The following is a 14,508-nucleotide window of genomic DNA, read 5'->3' as shown; positions in this document are numbered from 1 at the left end:
TTAAACCACAACGCTCATGTTGCACCCCACAACTCTAGAACTAAACTATGAAACTAAAAGAAGAGAAGAGAAGAAACACTAGTTAGAAGCCTCCTCCAAGCGTGGTGTGTGTTCCTCCACATGAGTTCTCCTTCAAAGTAAGTTTGATCTCCTCCAAATTAGGTTTATAACTCTTTATATACGAGTTGGGAGGGTCTTGGGCTGAAATAACCTTGTCCTGAATGAAATAGGAAAAATTCCGTCACACACAGCGTCCAGGGTAGCGCCTAGCGTTGGACCTGGCGCTGAAACCAGTAAGTTTTACATTACTTGCTTGGATGCGTCACTTTCATCCATATATTGCATTCTAAATGCAATTTGTTAGAAAATAATAAAAGAAGAAGAAGTGTATTACAGAGAAACGTAGGAGAGAGAATTCTTATTGATTTGGGATCAATTACAATGAAATAGAACCCTATATTTATAGGGGAAAAGTGACTTAGCCACCAAGTAACAAGCCCTAAATCTCTCTAACTATAGACATTCACCATAAATAAAATTCTATTTATAACGCTTCCCCTTGAATGTCTATTCAACAGATAATGTGCCTCGTTAAAACCTTAACTAAATAAAATCCAGTGGGAAAAAAATTCTAGAGAAGGAAAAAGAGTACACATATCTAACAATACGCCTTTTGGTTGCCTCGTTAAAAACACATTGGAAGGAAAACCCAGTGGGACAAAACCTTGTAAGGGAAAAAGAGTATAACGCGTATTAACTCCCCCTAATGAGAGCATCAATTCACATCTTTAAGCTTTTGCATTCCAATCTTGTGCACCATCTTCAAAAGATCGTTGGTAGAGATTTGATAAACAAATCAGCCATATTAACTTCAATGAATATATTGCATCTTGAAATCATCCTTCTCGATAGATATATAATGTCTTCATATAATATTGTGGAATGACTTTTCAATATCTCCATAGAGGTAAAAATTCCCGCTATCACATTGTCATGCTTATAGTTATAGCAAGATACATATGTGCATAAATTACACTTATCATATGGTGCTTCGGGACCAAAAATTGTATATGCTTCAAGCGATTTAAATCCTTCAAGGATTGTCATATAAGTTAAGTCATATAAGTCATATGAATGGACTTTAATTAGATGCATATCAAGTTTTCATGTCATGTTAGACAAATAAGATGTCGAAAACTTATTGCACATATCATTGACTTTATACTTTCAAGTGTTTGAACTACATGTTCAAATCGACATGTCTTTCATATGAAACCAATTCTATTCAAATTGTTTCTCCAGACTTAAGATCCTCATATATTTAGCGTTATCATAGATGTCGTCGACGAACATTTTATATCGGTTCCAATATTCTTTTCATAAAGACATAACATGGAGATCTCTTCATTCATGTTTTCAGGCACCTGAATCTCTCCTGAGATTTTATGTAGTTTTATGTCATGTGATCTTCTAGATCACTTGCCTCCTTTATTATGATCATTTTCTCATCTTCTTTATCAAGAAGTTTATTTGAAACCGATCTGTCTATACGCATTAAGCGTATCATAGACTTTGTCATTCTAGGACTTAATATGAGCATTTGCAATGAGAATATAATTACTTTCTTTGGGTCAGCAAATACGTCTGACATGCTTTGCAATATATTGCAAATGAATTATCCTTTTATGAACTTCAAGTTCATATTATTTCATTCGAGGATTTAGATGTACACATGATAATTCATTCCACGTAACGTTTTCTCAACTGTTTATCATGTCTCCCCCTCATGTTAGAAAAACTAACTTTCTTCTTCAATTTTGGAAACTCACCTTTGTGTGTTATGGTTTTAATCAAAATATGCACCGCACATCAATAATAATAAGATGAAATTATTTGGTTCCTGACCCTGAACCACTTGTGAGGGGAGAATGTAATATACTTTCGTATATAACCTATATCAAACTGATATAGATAACTTTGTTCTCATAAGCAATAATTTAGCTATCAAGTGGATGCACTCAATAAATTATTTTGCTAAACCAACTGTGATGTAAACCAACTTATCAAGATGACCTTTTTGAATAGAAATTCTGAAAATTATGCTCGAAATTAAATTATTGAGAAAGTTACCTCGCAAAACACCATGTTGCAGGTTAATAACACATGTAACCATCTCATAGATGCATCTTATGTGGTATACATGGCAGGTGAATGGGCCCATATTCACCTTTGATATTTCCAGCATTCATGGGATTCAATCCTAATTTTAGTTGGTCAATTAATTAATGAGAACAAGCAATGTAAGAGAATTTGTAAAGAACTTTCTAGTTCTTTAATATTTACCCATGTGAATTCTCTTTTATTTTTTGCACATCATACTTAAATTAACATGGCTAAACCAATTATGCCAACTGAATAAATTATCAGTATTGATAAACTTCACGTTTACATCATGGCGTGTGCAAGTATGAATAAACTCTAAGTTTATTATGATATGAGGTTTTATATTAATAAACTTCTACTTTATTGTGGCATTCTTTTGTTTGTGTAGTAAAAATTGGAGAATAAAACGGGTAGCTTTTCACATACATATTACCCGCTGCAAGTTGTAGTAATAGAAGATATTAAATCTTTCCTTTATTTATAGTCTCAGTATGACCAACCGCTTTCGCGAATACTTTAGAAACTCAATTAAGTTTCTTTGAGACTTACTACAACATAATGCCTTATTGATAATCAATTTTATTCCTCCAAAATAATAATAATTGGCTCTTCCAGAGCTCTCAATTAATTTGGTACTATCACATATTCATCAACATCCATATGGTGAATATCTCTTTTAAAGAGAAAGTTATACCACTATGGTCATGGTCAGAATTTTATACAAGATCTGTTCCTTGCATTATTGTTGCCCTTTAATAATCACATCGCCAAAATATTTTGGCGTACAATAGGTATGTGACCAATGACCATTCATACCATTGTAATGACATTATTTTCTTATATCCCCTAAAACCTCATTCTAGAGGTGAGTGTAGTATATTCACTACCACTAGCACGTTCACTTCCAAGAATGAATATGTATTCATAAATCACATGTTGTCACATTCACATCATGAATGGACCATAATCATCTATATGTGCTTTACAACATCTCATGCCAAATTGATGAAAAATATTACTTTCACAAAGTGAAAAATTATTTTGAGAATCCTTATTGTTCTTATTACCACAATGAGACGATTATAATTTCGTCTATTGCCACATCCACATCCATTTATACATTCATAGTAATAATTTTGTCTTCTTTCAGACTTATCACATATTGCTATCATATTCTCCTAAGGAAATGAGAATGAAGCAAATTCAATGGGACATGTTTTCAATTCTTTGCCCACAATCATACATGAATTTGATCATGGCAAGACATAGAAATTTTTACCACTTTGGGTGGTTATAATTTCTTTCAAACTTCATTAGAGTTACAATCAAAATTTATCGTCTTTGCTTGTGTTTAAAATCAAGTTATAGAATTTCAAGAATTTAAAAGAGAAAATAAAGTAAAATACTTACCTTAAATCCAAAATTTAATTATCAAGGAAGTTCATGGAACAATTGACATCATTATACTCAATTCCAAAACTTCTACTCAATTGGTTAGAGTCTCGTGCTGATAACGTATTATAAAATAATAAAAGAAGAAGAAGAGTATTGCGGAGAAAAGTAGGGAGAGAGAATTCTTATTGATTTGGGATCAATTACAATGGAATAAAACCCTCTATTTATAGGAAAAAGTGACTTAGCCACCAAGTAACAAGTCCTAAAATCTCTCTAAATAAAGACATTCACCATAAATAAAATTCTATTTATAACACAATTCAATTATATATCATTTTTTCTTGTCTTCCACTTGGGGGACAAAACCCAAAGGGTGTCCCCCTATTTTAATTTTTTTTCTTCCGTGTTTTTTTAATTTTGCTCCAAAATCTCTTTATTTTTATACCGCTTTATTCCTACAAAGTTAAAATAAAATATTAAGCACAAAGTACTATAATTAAGACTCAAAAGACGATTAAAAGGTGCTATAATATGATGCAATAATGGTTAAATATATGTATTTTTGGCCGAACATCACTAACCAAGATTAAAATCATAGCAGGTTCAAACTTACGAATACATGAAGTATATCTATGGATTAATGAAATAAAGGAAAAGAGATGGACCTTTTAATGACCTCGAAGGACCGGGAATGAAAATGCCAATGGAAACTACGACTTTCAACCTCGAACGACACCTCGACTGAACGAACTCAAATAGACTTCAATCTTGATCAAAATTCATGGTTTGAAACCGAAAACCAAAGTGGAAGTAACTAAGATATATTTTTGATAATTCTTCTCCTTAAACTCAAACACTAACTCTTACTTTGAAATTAAAAATTAAAAGAAGAAACAAAATATTTTTGCATATTTTCTGAAAGCCAATCAGAAATCTAATTCATCCTAAAACAGAGACGTTTTTTTATGTATTTCTCTTCTTTTGAAATCCAAAAGAGAACAAAAACTTTGAAGGGAGTTTGGAAAACTTCTCTAAATTTCGAAGCCACGGATGAAACCCAAAACCTTTATAGAAAATCTAGCTTTCAACCCAATTACTCTGTCTAAACTCCTCTCTATTTCTTGGACTCCATCTATGGAAAAAGAGTTAATCCTTCTAAAATTCTAACCCTTATTTCCCGTTATTTTCTCTTTGCCCGTCCCTTTTTTTGTGTGTGTGTTGCGGCTGGGTCTGGAGAGTTGGGTGCTTGGAGCTGCTTTTCACGAGGAAGAAGATGAAAGAGTCCGAGTCCCTCTTTTTTTGGGTGATTTGCAGCTGAAGCTCTCCTAGTTTTTCGTTTCTGTTTGGAGTGGAGGCTGAAGGCCGCTGAAAGCTTGGTCAGTTGTGAAGTCTGGCGACTGGAATTGGAGGAGGGTCGCTAGGTATGGGTGGCGGCTGGAATTGGAGGAGGGTCGCTGGGTTCGAATATGGATTTAGGGTTTGATGTATATTAAAATTTTATGTGGTTAGGAGAATTGACATAGGCCATTGGATCAAAGTATATTAATGGATATGATTAAGGAAGGGGTTTGATGGGTCAGAAAAGGGTTTGGGTTAAAAGGGATTTGGAAGAATGGGCCTTTGTCTTGCTGGGCAATGAGTTCCCAATTGGCCCAAATTCAATTCTTTATCATTGAACAAAAATAAAAATAAAAATACCACCAAAATATACTAATTAATCTTTTAATAAGAATAAACTATTAAAGTGAACTATATATTAAAATGAACATATTTTTGGTATCTTTTTAAATGTTATAAAAAGGTAAAGAAAACTATGCTAAAGTAATGGTAAAATTAAATTATTATCATTATAAAATACTAATAAGCTTAAATAAATAAAAAATATAAATAAAATGATATATAATAAGAGAAGAAATATTATAAAACTATTTTTGTATTTTTAAACGTATGTTAGAAAATTAAAAAATAAAGTTGACTGAAATCCTATTAAAATGAAAATAAGTAAATATTTTTAAATTACTACTTTTAAAAGTTATGTGGGTCAAAAATTACGTGCTTACAACTGCCTCTCTTTGCTTGAAAACACAAAGAGTTTTCGTAGCAAAGAACAATAAGCAACGTAATTGATTTATGACTCGACGCTTATTCAAAACGAAACAAAGATGGGCAAAAGATTATGACCGAGCCCTAGTATCTGAGCTGCCTACATATCCTTGGCTATAAAAAAAAATTAGATGACAGGTAGCTCAGAAGTGAATGAAGTGATGGAGTATATGGAGAGGATAAAAGAGTCAAGCGAGGTACCGTTCGAGGCTCCGGTCTGCGGTTCCTGTCATTACATCAAAATTAAAAGCAAAATTTACAGCCAAAAAAAATAATTCAAAATCCTATCTATTCCTTGTCTTGCATCTTCCTTGAGTCTCCACTTGATCCTTTAACATGAAACTGAAAATCAACCCTATTCTTTATATGGGCTCCTGCTGACTTGAACTTGAAGAAAATTGAGAGTTGACCCTATTCTTCAGGCAGGCATCCTGCTGCTAGCACATGAAATTAACTTGAACTTGGAGTGGACTTGAGCTTGCAAACCTTGTTCTTCAAGCAGCTCGTGCTACTTCTGATTTGAATTGAAAAAATTGGAGGTTAACCCTATTCTTCAGGAGGGATCCTCCTGCCTTTGACTTGAACTTGAAAACTGAAAATTGACATTGTTCTTCAGGCGGGCTCCTGATGCTCCTCTAACTTTAACTTTAAAACTTAAAGTTGACCCTGTTCTTTAGGCGGGCTCCTGGTGCCTCTGACTCGAACTTGAAAAATGAAAGTTGACCTTGTTCTTCAGGCGAGATCCTCCTGCTTGATCTTGAAAGAAACTGAAAGTTGACCCTGCTCTTCAAGCGGGCTCCTGGCATTTCTCTGATTTGAACCTGAAACTTATTTCTGAAACATTGACCCTCGTTCTCCAAGTGGGTGCCTGCAATCAAAACAAGTAAGACGAACAAAATTTTCTGCCACAGTTTGCATTAGGAGGATTTGTGAGTTGTTAGCAAAACTGTAAATCACCTATGCTATTGATGCAATGATGAGAGTAAAACTAAAGATTCGACTAGGATATGCGTCTCATGCGAGTAAAACCAAGAAAATTTTGACTAGCAAATGCGTCTGCTAAAAATAAAACCTGAATGACCCAAACTAGGAAGTGTGTCTCCTAGGGATGAACTCAAACGACCCAAAACTAGGAAGTGCATCTCCTAGGAGTGAAATCTCAATTTAGGTAGTGTGTCTCCTAAAATAATAACCTGAAAGACCCAGATTAGGAAGTGCATCTCCTACGGGTGAAATTTGAATGAACCAAACTAGGAAATGCGTCTCCTAGGGGTTAAATCTCAATTTAGGAAGTGCGTCTCCTAAAGGTATATCCTGAAAGACCCACACTAGGAAGTGCATCTCCTAGGTGTGAAACTTTAATGACTCAAACTAGGAAGTATGTCTCCGAGGGATGAACTTAAATGACCCAAACTAGGAAGTGCATCTCCTAGGAGTGAAATCTCAATTTAGGAAGTGCGTCTCCTAAAAGAATAACCTGAACGACCCAAATTAGGAAGTACGTCTCCTATGGGTGAAACATTAATAAACCAAACTAGGAAGTGCATCTCCTAGGGGTGAAATCTCAATTTTGGCAGTGCGTCTCCTAAAAGTATATCCTGAAAGACCCAGACTAGGAAGTGCGTCTCCTAGGTGTGAGACTGAGCTTGAGGAAAACTATAAACTAAGCTTGATTAAAGTAAAAACTGACCCTATTCTCCAGGCGGGACCCCTGAACTCGAGAAAAACTAGAGATTAAAACTTAAGGAAACTAAAACTGACCCTATTCTCCAGGCGGGACACCTGAAATCAATAAAAACTAAAGACTAACAACTTAAGAAAACTAAAAGCTAATCCTATTTTCCAATCGGGACCCCTGAACTGTCACGACCCTAAAAACGACCCAGTCGTGATGGCGCCTATCGTGAAACTAGGCCAGCCGACACAATTCCCAAATCAAACTATTATTCTATGAAAGTCATTTTTAAGCCATTAATTAACAAAATCTCATAATATGAGTCTAAAGAACCAGTGCAAAAATATAACACAAGTCCGACATCGAGGTGTCACAAGTCACGAGCATCTACTAAGGCCTGAATACAACGAAGAGTCTAAAAATATACTAAAACAGTCTAAGGAAGATAAGAGGGAGAACAGCAGGGCTGGGAACGCCGGGCAGCTACCTTGCTAACATCGATGACCCTGCCACTGAGTAATCAACACCCGCCACCGGGTTCAGAAATACCTGAATCTGCACACAAGGTGCAGGGAGTAAGGTGAGTACACCAACTCAGTAAATAATAAAAGTAAATAAAGACTGAGCAGTAAGAAATCACGTAAACAATGTCATAGCACCACAGTGAGTACAGTATGTTTCCCAAATAGCATACAAATCAAATCATCTTGTTAAATTCCAATTTCAGTAAAAATCCTTTGAAAAATGTCTTTCTAACCATTTCAGTAGAGGTTCAATGTAATTTATAGTGAAAGTGATGAAAATCATAATCGGCCCCTAGGCAAAACATAGTTCGTATATAGTTCTCAGGCAAACATAAATCATAAACAGCCCCTCGGGCAAACCTCTCAGGTACTCATATACATCTCATAACATGAAAATCTCAGTGGAAATAACAAAATCAAATCAATAATTAAATTCCGAACATCTCGTAAAAACTGCAGTTTAAATGAAAGTTGTTCAAAATATTTGTTTAACATTTTCAATAGAGGCTCAATATAAAGATGAGTGAAATCAGTAATTTAATCAACATATTCAATAGAGACTCACTTTAAGGAGGAGTGAAAATAGTAATTTCATAACAAGCCTCTCAAGCAAAGCATCACTCGCATATATGTATATATAGCCCATCGGCAAGTCTCTCGGTCACTCATGACTCAACTCCCATTAATCAACGCTCACACTCAACACTCACGCTCAATAGGTACCTTATAATAACCGTTGCGGCGTGCAACCCAATCCATATATATATAGTCGACTGTGCTCACTGGGGTGTGCAGATTCCAGAGGGGCTCCTACAGCCCAAGCGCTATATCGCTGCGGCGTGCAGCCCGATCCATAAATAGGGCATTCACCCCAAAATATCATTTATAGCATCAAAACTAGGTAAATAAGGCTCATTTATGAAATCAGTAAAACACAGCATGATTGAGTACAAATATTAAGTCAAAACAATAAGGAATAGTAGTAAAAAGCCCCTAAGGGTCCAAACAGTTGGCACGAGGCCCAAATATGCCTAATAATACTTTTCAAAACACAATAGTATCAATAGTTTTCAATCAAATACGTGACTTAATAGTCATACGGGACGGACCAAGTCACAATCCCCAATGGTGCACGCCCCCACGCTCGTCATTTAGCATGTGCATCACCTCAAAGTTGCACAACGATGTGAAATTCGGGGTTTCATACCCTCAGGTCAACATTTACAATCATTACTTACCTCGAACCTGACGAAAAATCAACTTCGCAATGCCCTTACCGCTCGACTCGGCCATAAATCGCCCCGAATCTATCCAAAATCAATATTATAGCATCAATAGAAGCTAAAGGGACAAAGCTCACGCGAAAATTATCAAATTAAACTCAAAATCTCGAAATTGGCCAAACCCGTCCCCCGGGCCCATGTCTCGAAATCTGACAAAAATCACAAAAATAGAAAACACATTCACTCACAAGTCTATACATACAAAATTCATCAAAACCCGACATCAAATGGTCCCTCAAATCTTCAAATCAAACTCTTTAATTCTCTTCCATTTTCTCCCAATTTTACACCCCAATTTCCAATTTAGATGATGAAAATCAAGACATAATCATGGAATTTAACCAAAAACAAGTGAAAATCACTTACCTCAACCACCTCTCTAAAATTTCCTTAAACAATCGCCCAATTTCGTGGTCTCTAGCCCAAAATATGATAAATGGGTTCAAACCCTCGATTTTAATATTTAACACAACTGCCCAGATTTAACCCTTTGCGAACGCGGTAGCTCCCTCGCGTTCGCGAAGCAAAATTGCCTCTGACCCAGAAATCCTTCTACGTGAACGCGATAACCCACTCGCGAACGTGATGTATACTCAGATCAACCTTCGCGAACACGAAGAATAAAATTTACCATCTCATAAAACACTTTTTGCGAACGCGAGGCCCTTCCGCGAACGCGATGAACAACCTTTCTGCAATAGAAAACCAGCAAAATCTCCTAACACTCAAAACCAAGAATTGGTCCGTTAACCACCCGAAACTCACCCGAGGCCCTTGGGACCTCAACCAAACATGCCGACATATCCCATAACATCATTCAAACTTGTTCCAACCTTCGGAATGCTCAAAACAACATCAAAATATCAAATCACCCTCGGATTCAAGCCTAAGGATTTCAAAACTTCCGAATTCGATCAAAAAGTCTATCAAACCTCATCCGAATGACCTGAAATTTTGCACACACGTCCCAAATGACACAACAGACCTACTCTAATTTTTGGAATTCCATTCCAATCCCGATATCAAGATTTCCACTGCCGACCGAAAAATGCCAAATTTCCAACTTCGTCAATTCAAGCTTAATTCTTCCACGGACCTCCAAAATACATTCCGGATGCGCTCCCAAGTCCAAAATCACCTAACGGAGCTAACCAAATCATAAAAATTCAAATCAGAGATCAAATACTAAAAAGTCAAGACTTGGTCAAACCTTTCAAATTTAAAACTTCAAGCTAACAATTGTTCTTCCAAATCTATTCCGATTATCCTGAAAACCAAAATCAACAATTTATATAAGTCATAATACATCATACGGGGCTATTCATGCCTCAGCACTGGCGAGCGAAGTGCAAATGTTCAAAATGACCAGTTGGGTCGTTACACGAACTTAAGGAAAGCTAAAAAGAACTAAAAACTGACCCTATTTTCCAAGAGGGACCCTTGAACTCAAGGAAAGCTAAAGGTTAAAAACTTAAGGAAACTAAAATTGACCCTATTCTCCAGGTGGGACCCCTGAACTTAAGGAAAACTAAAGATTAACGACTTAAGAAAACTAAAAACTGGCCTTATTTTCAGGTGGGACCCCTGAACTTAAGGAAAACTAAAGATTAACGACTTAAGGAACTATAAACTAACCCTATTTTCCAGATGGGACCCCTGAACTCAAGAAAAACTAAAGACTAACAACTTAAGAAAAAAACTGACCCTATTTTCCAGGTGGGACCCTTGAACTTAAGGAAAACTAAAGACTCTTCCGACTAGGGAGAATGCCTAGGAGGTACGGTTCTTCTCCACTAGGAAAAATGCCTAGAAGGTAATGGCCTTTTCAAATAAGGAAAATTATTGAGAGGTAATGATCTTCTCAAATAGGGGAATACCTAGCAAGTAAAAACCTTCTCAAACAGCCTTTGTGCTAACAAAATTTGGGCACGACACCTAAAAAAATTCAAGCTTCCAAACTTTGATTCGGACATAGTCTTCGTACCTGTTTCAAACAAAGAAAACTTGTGAGTTTAAAACATGGTAGTTGGCTTGTGGCCTGGATCTTGAGGGCGATTTCTCCTTCACTTGCCATGATAACTTTGATTTCAACTTGGAAGATCTTGCTTGTTATTGGCTAACCACTTTTCTGTCAACCCTTATCATAGAAAACATTTTTGATCCGTTTAAGCCCAATACGCTCTATCTGTTGCATTGTGTGACATTTACCGAACCTTTGCATTTTGCATGAATTCCAAAGCACGTCAATTGTTACTAACTCAGTTCGCATACTACTTTTCTCTAACTTATGCCACTTTGATGTGCTAGTCAGACTTCACTTTATTGGAAAGCTGATAGCAAATTTTGAAGTCATTTCTCACTTGTTCTGACCAAACAGACTCAAAAAGTGGACTTAAACAAAGCAAGATGAGCCTAGTAAGGGGACAATGGAAAGAGATGATATCTAACAAGAAAATTACGAAGTGGAACTTATCAAATGTGGATATCAACTCTAATGACCATGACATGCATTTTTGGATTAAGTGGCCTAATTTGTCAAGTAAGTCTAATGTTCAACTCTTGTTATACCTCCAAGCTGTGAGACTAGGCTTCAATGCTCCACCTATCCTATCTGATTCACGATCCTTATTCGACTTGTAGTGCCCGAAAATATTTTCAACATCAAGACTCTCCTTGTTCTTTCTCTCAACTCACCGTCGCCTTATGGTGCCCATGAGCGTTTTCACCATTAAGACTCTCTTATTTTGTTCTTTTCTTCTTTTTTCCTCTGATTCTGCAGATGACAAGGCATTAACCATGGTAGAAATATCATATACTCCTGGCATGTCTAACTCAGTACTTTCAAAGATTATCTGGAAGTCTTTTTTGGATTGTAATGTGGCTTTTGGACAGGGTTAGAAAGAAAGGATATCATAAAGGCTCAAAATAACTAAGACAACAAGGTTAATTTATTTACAACTTTTGGAATCTAATTTAAAACTCTACCCCATTTTCTAAAACAAGAGAATTTGATTCTGTATTTTTAGATGGAATTTCTAAGAAACATTGCCCCACTCTTGACTTCGTGGGGTTATGAAATATTTTATTTGGTGCGACCGAACCGTAAGGCAGCCTACGTATCTTGTGGTGACAAGAATCAGGTTGAACATAGTTCAAAGGAATATTATTTGTTTTTGCTATTTTTTATTTTTCTTCTTTTTTTCTTTTTCGTCTTTTTTTCTTTTTGACTTCTTTTATCTCTTTTGCTTTTCTTTTCATTTTTTTCTATTTTTCTTTTGTGGTAAACCTTCTAAAACAAACCTTATGGGAACATGATTTTTTTTAAAAATGACTCTAACTTAATTTCGAAAGAGGGGAGGTCAAAGAAATCAACAGAGGCTCAAAAGGGTACCGAAGGGTATAAAGTGTTTGGATAGCTGAAAGAGGACCTCCCAATCTCTGAAAATGCCAAGTATAACACATGCAACTTGAAGATGAAAAATGAAGATCATGCATAACATTTCTTTTGCAGCATCGACATCGATATCACAGATATGCCTTCCACCTTTTATTTAGTGCCTTGTCAAGTACAGAGCTATTGTTGGGTGATTTCTTCTTCACAATGGATGTCCTCTGTCAGTTTGGGACAAACTCCCTTGGCTTTATCTTGTAACTTGAGATGTACTTAAACTCAAAGTTGCTTGCTTCAAATTGTCTGGGAAGCGCTCTCTTGTAACAAATTCTTGTCGTCCTATTAACTTCACAAAATATTTGGCCCAGTTTCACACAATTCGGGCTTTAAATAATCACAAAATGTCCAAATCTTTATTTATTTCCTCCAAATGTCCCTGTCATGTTCAAACCTCGTTTCATTGTTTCATGATTAGACTAACTTTTAAGACCAGAATAAGAATTTCACGTGCATGTCATGTCACTAGAGTTACAGTGAAAAGAACTGTAAAAAGGAAAAAAGAACTAAACAAAAACTGACTAGAAATAATAGAAAACAGGAGATTGCATTAGACAGATGGTGAAGGAGTTTGAAAAACAAAACAAGAAAAATAAACTTCGGTTACAACCCTGGAACAATTCTAGATAACACTAGACGAGTTATTACGACTAAACGAACTAGGCAAAATAAAAGAAAGAAGGATTTGAGCCACAAGACAATATCCGGATTTAAACCCTGAAATAATCCGGACAACAAAAATGATAATAAAATAAACCACCAAAACTCCTCCCTAGCTAGCAAAGAATGAATGTCTTTCCAATTACTAAGCTCGACATCTTAGCCACTAAGTCGCACATCGACATTACCAGGACCTTCGCAAGTCTCCATCACATCGACCTTAGCAAATAGTTTTTGGGTCCCTTTTGCCAACTCATTGTTAAGATCAACTTCTGGAATCGAGACTGATAGCGCTGAAAACTTTGCGACAAGTGTCCCTCCATGGAACTCAGAAGAGTTCTCATATTCCTTTTCAACACAAATCATGCCCACCATATGTGTCTCATGATAAACAAGCAATGAACGTTGGCTAGTATTCGTCGCATCTGGATTTTGCATGATAATATCACCTGCATCAATAAGTTTCTGGACTGCTCTTTTCAAATTCCAACATCCTTCTATGCTATGCCCTGTGGCATTAGAACAATATGCGCACCTTTGAGAATAATTAAAATTCTTTGGAGGTGGGTTCGATATTTTTATCTGAATCGGCTTCAACATGTCTGATTGCCTCAACTTTTGGAACAAACTAGCATATGATTCTCCAATAGGAGTGAAGACTTTTCCTTTTGTACGCGGACCTCGGTTGGAACCTCTTGCGGGTAGGTAGTTGATATGCTTGTAGAGGTGGGTAAGAATTTATGGAAGTGGTACAGGCCATTGCGGGTCTTGATGAGATGGAGCATATGGTGGTGCATTATGGACAGAGTACTAGGAAGGTGATGTATAACTTTGGGGATTCTTTGGAGAGAAATAGCATTGGGGAGGATTATCTGGAGTACGAGGATATTCATGGAGTCGATATTGAGGCTGAAAGCGTTGAGTAAGAATGCCCACTGGATCTTGTTGTTTTTGGGGCTCAACAACGTCTTTCTATTTCTCTTTCTTCCCCCCAAAATTTACTAAGATGTTCTGAATGTCTTTCGCAGTATCTTTCAATGCAGAATAGCTCATGATTTTTCCTGACTTGATTCCTTCTTCTACCATCTCCCCCATTTTTACTACATCATTGAAAGGTTTACGTAAAACTGGGATCAAATAACTGAAGTAGGTGGGTCCCTAAGCTTGTAGGAAAAGCTTAACCATCTCTTCTTCATCAATCGGGGGACTGACCCGAGCAGCTTGTTCCCTCCATCTGAGCCCAAACTCCCTAAAAAC

The sequence above is a fragment of the Nicotiana tabacum genome, chromosome 22, assembly GCF_000715075.1.
Source record: "Nicotiana tabacum cultivar K326 chromosome 22, ASM71507v2, whole genome shotgun sequence".
NCBI lineage: Eukaryota > Viridiplantae > Streptophyta > Magnoliopsida > Solanales > Solanaceae > Nicotiana > Nicotiana tabacum.
This window is presented reverse-complemented; position numbering follows the sequence as displayed.